At 32.7% G+C, this 7,912-nt stretch overlaps 1 long non-coding RNA gene across 1 annotated transcript; it reads left to right on the top strand.

Moving 5' to 3' along the window:
* The first annotated feature begins 4,760 nt into the window (after positions 1-4,760).
* LOC112527171 lies at positions 4,761-6,768 on the top strand. Its single transcript, XR_003070731.1, has 4 exons — positions 4,761-5,038; positions 5,736-5,797; positions 6,404-6,449; positions 6,586-6,768. It is a non-coding gene; the product is annotated as an uncharacterized LOC112527171 (long non-coding RNA).
* Positions 6,769-7,912: the final 1,144 nt, after the last annotated feature.

Here is a 7,912-nt window from a genome sequence, read left to right as displayed (position 1 = left end):
TAAAAACAATCCGGACATTACCCCGTACAAGGCTTGTCCGATGTACACCCTTATCCGGTCAAGCTTTGTCCGGATAAACACTTAGGCAATTTTTTTTTAACAAGGTTTCTATTCAAAGGAAACTAATAATACGAAATATGAAGTCAAAATCAGTAGAAAGCTTTTATGTAAAAAGATTTAGAACCACTCATCTTTTAAAGCTTTTGAAACTAAATGCTTGCAATCAACTTCTTTGAAATACCTCTTGCAATCCGGATGACTCTTTATAAAAACACTCTCAAATTCTCAAAAGGCAGGAGGAAGCCAATGGAGGTAAGCCCCCCCCCCCCCTATTTATACTTAAAAAAAATGGAAAGGTCGGCTAACCTTTCCACCTCATGCTTACCCTAATCACACTCATGCATACATACACGTATGCATCACCCCTTTGCACTCAAAATTAATCATATAAATAAATAAATATATATATATATATGCACAACACATGCATACATATAATATCATATAAATATATATATACCTATCAAATGGACGGCCTTTTCCCCCTTTTTTGCCACTTCTTGCATGAATTTATACATGCACACATGCACACACCTTGCACACACATGCATTATCACATTAATATATATATATATATATATATATACATATATATATATATATATATATCCATATATCCATTTAATACATACCGGCACGTAAATTGTCATGCTATCATGAAATCATTTAGTCAAATATTCACGTATAAATTACCTTGGGTAATAACCAGGATCTGGTTATCACAATAAACAAAACCTTTGGCTGTTCATACTCTTGTTCTATTGTTCTTACTGTCTTTATTCTTGATACATGGGCACTTTCAAGTTCCTCCAGGTCTTTCTTTATAATTTGAAATAAGCACTTGAAACCAGTCATGTGTTTTGAATATCCTGAGTCTAAATACCACACTTGACTCTCCTGGAAGATTAATTACTTAAATTTAGGTACCCGTCTTTGAATGGGTCCTTTAGAGTAATAACTTTTGAAGTAATTGGACATGTTGAGGTAACTAGTTTAGCTTTTGGTCTCCATGTCTGAACAAGAAAAAAATTAGATTGTTAGAACTAGAAACCTCAGACTTAGGTGTAGGTTTCCAATTCATCATAGATTTAACATTAATAGATGACAATTGACTAGATAAAGCTTTTGACTTTAAGGACAAACTTTGAGTAGTCTTAGAAGTATCATCAGACTTAGTTTCATATTTTCTAGAGTTGGACATACCTTTATTCCAATAGTTATTCCACTTAAACAATTCATAATACAGTCTGAACTTGTTTGACCAAAATGATCACAATGCAAATGTTTTTGTACTAAAGCAATCATATCAGCACACAAACATTTAGTAGATTTATGCTTAACTGAATGACTAACTGTATGTTTAACTGGAACTTTAACAGATTCTAAACTTTTATTCATTAAAACATTGTTTTCAACAACAAGTTTTCTATCTAGAGCAGGCCTTTTATTTAAAACTACTTTTGGCAAAAAGAATTATGATTTCTCTTTTTCTCCGGACTAAATATTTTTTCCTTTTAGCATCTAAAACAGGCAAAGATTTTGAGTTAATAGGAGATAAAATCACAAATTTACCTTTTTTTAGAAAATGTAGAGAAACTGAGAGTGAAATAGTTTGGATAAAAACTGAGTTCACATGACAAATTGCTTTCCTTTAAGTTACATTTTGATCCATATCTGCTAGGGTATCAAGGAATTAACTCGAGAATATCTCAATGTCCAGGAACGATTTTTGGCAAAAATCTTTTCTTTTTAAACTTAGATAATTGTAATTGTTCCTAAATTCATGTCGAGAATATCTCTACATTAAATGGAAATGATTGTTGAAGTAATTTGTGGTCGGTTAACTACACATCAGTTACAAATTGCTCACATGGATCAGAAAGATTCAGAGCTTTTGAATCTTCAGAGTCGGGAACTTTGAGTGAAAACCATTTCAAATTCAAAAACTTCTGAATAGACTCAGGGGCTTTCAAATTGCACATAGAAAATTCATTAACTCATTTTTCAAAGCATTACTCTTCAAAAAATCCGTAAAGGTTTTGGGGAACTGCCCCAAACCCTGCAAGGGACCATCACCAGTTGCTCTAACCTTAGAACCCTGCAAAGAGGTGAGGCCCCATTTACACCACTATTTGGCGCCATCCAGTGATCACGAATTCTAGTTAATTTACATGAATGTGCATTCCGCACCTTCTATCCTGCCAACCCCAAATTATCTTGCATATCGAAATAAATAAAATGAACCGATGATTTCACTACAGTCACTAACAAAAAACCACTAAGGTGTGAAAAACTATAATTTGATTTATTCATTCCCCTTCTCGTTTTTTGTTGGTTCATGCATACAATGATTTGTAGGCATAGTTGAGGTTTATAGGTTACTCGGGTTGTTTACTTGCGATTTAAAGAGCTTAATGGCTTGTACGACTTATTCGCTCGACCATAAAAAAGCATTTCTTTACGACTTCATCATTAATCCATTAAGCCAAAATGGCTATATGAAATAAGTTATAACCCCTCATTTGTCCCTAATAAGTCACCTCAAACAAAATAATACCAACAATACCCTGGAAATAATCTAATCCTCTCTCTTTGCCTCCTTTAAACAACATACGTTTTTATCCATAAAACAAATTAATACATACAACATCTAATGAAAAAAGCATCCATCTTCTATCTATAGTGACTATTGGGGTAAATGAACAATAGAGTGGTTTTCTGAAATCACAATTGCTTGGATTTTTGCTTGGATCATGTATATCACTTTCCGAGTAAGATATTTCAACCTTAAAGCCTTGGATTGCACGAAATTCTAAATATGAGATAATCCTAGAAGGAATATTCTAATTTCTTAGGCACTGAAATTAAATTACGTTACTGATGGTTTTTGAATATATCAATCCTTAGATTTGAGAGCCAAAAATGAAGGTTATATAAAGAAATTAGATAAGACCAAAGACAGTTATAGAAGGTTATAAGAAGGTTAACAACTATTAAGAACCAAAACAGATCAAGAACCAAAACGATTCTATTCCAACAAGCTGCCTTCATATGAAAATATACAAAAAAGGAGTCTCATACAAGTGTGCGTTCCGCACCTCCTAACTTGCATAAAATAACTAAATAAAGATCTTCTTTTGCTCTCGTATATTTACCCCTTACACCAAATGAAACCAGTGTCACTAAAATCACTAACAATGAGTTGGATTAAATATACATGGACTTGTGTTATGTTCTTATGCAAAAAAACAAATGATTGTTTGCTTTTGGTTGTTCCCATGACAAAAGGTAGATTTTTTTTAGCTATTTGGCTCCTGAATATTTCTCTCCCTTCTGTTTTTATCTATACTATATTAATCTATACTATCTTATAAAGCAAATTTAACAAAAGTCTTAAAGTCTTAAAATACTAAATGACCAAGATACCCTTATCTATACTATCTCACTTTTTCACTTTTTCACTTTTTCACTTCATCCTCTCCTCACATACACTCACCCCCTCACATACACTCATATATACTATTTTATAAAGCAAATTTAGCAAAATTCTTAAATACTAAATGACCAAGATACCCTTATCTATACTACCTCACTTTTTCACTTTTTCACTTTTTCACCTCCTCACATACACTCACCCCCTGATATACACTCACCTTCTCACATTGAACCAATTTTTTTTAAATTATAATTTTAAATTTACACTTTATATCCCTATAATTAGTTAATTAATTTATTTTACGTTCTTTACTTTTAAATGTTTCATTTTAAACCTTTATCAAATTAATATACATAATCGTATATCAATTAAAACATGTTTAAAAAGTACATTTTTATTTTAACAAGTTACACCATTATAATCGTCTCGTTAATACTTTCGAAATGTGTCCAATATTGAATAGTTTTTGACTTAATTATATTATTATATATTATATATATTGTGAAAAAATATTTTTAATATTTATGATTTATACTTTTATAGTTATTTATTTATATATACTATATATTTTGGGGTTAGGCTGTCCAAATTGCACTGTATAATATGTTCTGAATTAATATGTTCTTGGGTTTTTTTGAAATATATATATATATATATATATTAATTCAAACTTAATCTGAGTTTCTGGACAAAAAAGAGGGTAAGTAGTTGAAATTTCATTTTAAAACCCATCTTTTTGGTCTTTTCATTGCTTATGATCTGCCAAATTTGTAGTTTTCTTTATTGGTGTTGAGTGTTTATCTTAAAACTCAAGTTTCTTGGTTCTTTGCTCTTGGTGTAAATCGAACACATTTGTGGAGTCGTTTAAATATGTTGGATTTTAAACTGTCATACAAATTTTTTCATTGATAGCCTGTAATTGGAACCATAACTCTTATTTATTCAAATTGTATTAATATGTAAAGACCAAGTGTAACTTATATCATCGTTAAATCTTATCTTATAAAACCAGTGTAACTTCAAAATCGTTAAAATTCATTGCTCCCGCCGCATTGCGCGGGTATACAACTAGTAAGCATTTAAGACAAAGTCTTAAGTACATTTAAGCACAAGTTACAATGATTTTATGCAAGATTTTAAAAAAAAAACTCTTAATTATAACTCATCAAGCATATGGTACAAGTTTTTTATGCATTGAGTTTTTAGCAAATAGTCAGACTTTTTTTTCCCCATCTATTTAATTTCCAGAAATCCCTTCCTCGCCAAACCAGTTTGGGGTAAGGTCAAAATGGCTTTCTTCCTTTTTCCAGCTTCCTCCTCTATGTCTTCTTCCTTTTTCATGATTCCTCCTCTGCGCCTTCTTCCAAATTAGTAAGGTCAGCCATTTGCTTTCTTCCATTGCTGCAACCTTTGCACAAATGGGCGGCTCCAAGACAACCTCATCTAACCAGAAGTTTGAGGTTTTCATTTCTCCACATCTTCTTCAAAACCCTAGCAATTTCTATGAGTATTGACTTGGTTTACATGTTCTTCAAAGCTCAGGTTCTTCATTTCCTTTTTGGATTTCATTTTTGGGTCTGTATCCATTTCATCTTATTTGAAAAGCTAAATGAGTTTGTTTAGATTCTCAAGTGATTCTATAATTTCTCTTGTTATTATGATTTCCTAGATTTCATATTTCGATTACTTAGATTAGTCTCTTCTAGATTTTGATTTTGATTATAGGGTTTAATAGTTTAGATTTAGAGTTGTACGAATACATATATATGATTACCGGTGAAATAGGTATCGTAGATTAGGKTTTTTTTTGCTTCTTCTGCCTCAATCCAATAGTTATTGAAATCTTATATGCTTTATGATTCACGATTCATGCTCCAGTAATTTTAGTTGTATATATTTTTGAATTTATGCTTCCATCAATTTGAAAAATATCCTTACTATTTGATTTATCCTATGTTATTATATAATCAGTTTAAATATTTTTTTTCATAAAAATGATTGAAAAATTACGTTGATTTAAGTTATTATATAAATAGGGTTTAATTATATAAATATGAATTCAAAAATGGCCCCCAAAATCGGACCAAGTTCTTCATATCGTTTTTGATTTCGTTTTTGGATTTCATTTCTTGGTCTGTTTCCATTCCATCTTATTTGCAACTGAGTTTTCAATTTCGTAATGCCTTTGAGCTATGTTGTCAAACGTGATTCTGATGTGTCATTTGATCATTGGCTTCAGTTGGTGAATTATTTGCTCTAGTGTGAAAGAAGCAGCCTTGGGCCGATCCAAAGATTGTCAAGGTAAATGACTTATATTTCTTGTATTTATCAAGTTATAGAGTAAGTTAACATCATCTTTATTTGATAACAAAAATACCATCTTTATAATCAATTTTTGCTTGCTCACATCTTTGATCTTTTTTAATGCTTTCTTCTGTCAGTATCGGATGATTTAGCCATAATTTGCTTCTTGTATTGTTGTCGATTACATTTTTAGTACATTTACATATATGTGTGGCCTTTCTATACAAATTCAATGTGTTGTATATGTGCAAAGAAATGGGAAAAGGGTGAACACCCATTCTGTTTAGGTATCGGGTTTATGAAAGTAGCCATCGTCTCAAGTCTCAACATAATTAACTAAGCTTTTTCTTTCTTCCTTTCTTTCTTTGATACTGTTAGATTCTCCTGTTTTGAGAAATTGATGAATCACACGATTTAATGCCAATAAATACATGTGAATCGTCAACAATGCATTTCGTATGGTCTTTGAAACAATGTTATATCCTCTTTCTCTTTTACTTGCTTTAGGTGTTTCTTCTATCAAGATGCATCTTTCACATGGTAGTATAGAAGGATAGTATGATTACAACATGCTAAGTGATGAGTGCACATTGTTGTTTTCAGTTGGTGGTCTGTTTGCATATTTAGTGGGACTTGAGATACAGAACCGGTACATAAAAGCATATTAATTTTACATGTCATTTTCTTTATTACAAGAGAGTTCTTTACAAACCAGATTTTGAAGGGAGAAAACTAGGAAAGATAGTCGTGCTTGACATTTTTGGTTCTTCTTTATCACCTTAAAGTACTTGTGGAGGCCAAGCGGCAAGCAGAAAAGAAGAGAGATGAAGAAGCAAAAGTTGCAGCATTAGAAAGTGCAAAAGAAGCAGGTGTGGCAGAAAGTCAGTGACAAGTTGATGAAGCTATGACTGCTTCACACGGAGCTGTTTCCAAGGGATCTAATTCTGGTGGACCAAAAAAAACACCCGCAGGTGATTCTATTTGTATAGCTCAGTTTTGTTAAATCTTGATATCTGAGTGCATGATGACTTGCAGCTGAATCTGATGATATACTTTGTTTTATACGGCCATGGTGTTTTTATTGCCTCTCCTGACCTTCCAACTATATTGATAACTGCCAATGCCATTATGTTACATTAAATAGGTTAAGAGACCATGGAAAAGGCAGCATTCTGTTGCAAATATGTTAAATTCTTTTTTCTTACTTTACAATTGACTGAGTTGATTGCAGGAAACATACTCAAGGGTGCCGAGAGTGCTTTAAAAATGGAGGAGAGAAGGCTACAAATGTACAAGGAAGTGGTTGGAAAAGATGTGGCATCTGAAATGGATTCTAATAAGGTAAGTCATAAAATCACCTACTTTGAAGTTCCAAAATTATTCTTTTATGCGTAATTTCTTATCCGTTTGCTCTAAATCCCTTCCAAATATATTCTGAATGAATCCTGAAAGTTTGTCCTCAACATAACCGTGTGAGGTTATTCTACTCTGACAGTCATAAGGTTACACTGCTTATAGAGGTGTAAGGTACTTGACATAAGGCTACACTCATTGATACCAGCATAAGATTGCTTAGAAAGGCGTAGGATTTCTGTTGATCCTCTCTCTCAGTGATTTGATGATAATCCCTTTTTCCTTTCACGTTGTATTTGTGTCTCTGTATTTTCAGTTCCAGCGATCATCACTGAGTATGTTCAGTGATCGCTGAAGAACTTGCATTGTAAATTCATCAGAGACAAACAATACTTCAAGAAGACAACACTCACACCAAAGATCCTTCAGCGAACGTCGAAGACTGAAACTGAAGATTAGAGACTGGCGAGTACGCGATCTGAAGTGGTATTCAGTGATTACAGACCTGTCTACATATGTGTGAAGACTGCTCTAGCTTCACCGAATGATGATGAGACCTCCAGGTCATCCCAGCATTCAGCAATCAAAAGAAGCTTGCTTAACACGATTGTTGTTGTCTTGTCCTTTTGCACACAAAGGACAAACCCATACCCTTGCAAAAGTTAGTACGGTACGGAGCCGATTAGTCGACTCTTTGTCCACCAACTTTAAGCAAGGATGTCTGCTCAAGAATAGTGCTTTTGTACTATTCACTGTAGC

This window comes from Cynara cardunculus, assembly GCF_001531365.2.
Source record: "Cynara cardunculus var. scolymus isolate 2C chromosome LG 15, CcrdV1, whole genome shotgun sequence".
Taxonomy (NCBI): Eukaryota; Viridiplantae; Streptophyta; class Magnoliopsida; order Asterales; family Asteraceae; genus Cynara; species Cynara cardunculus.
This window is presented reverse-complemented; position numbering and strand designations above follow the sequence as displayed.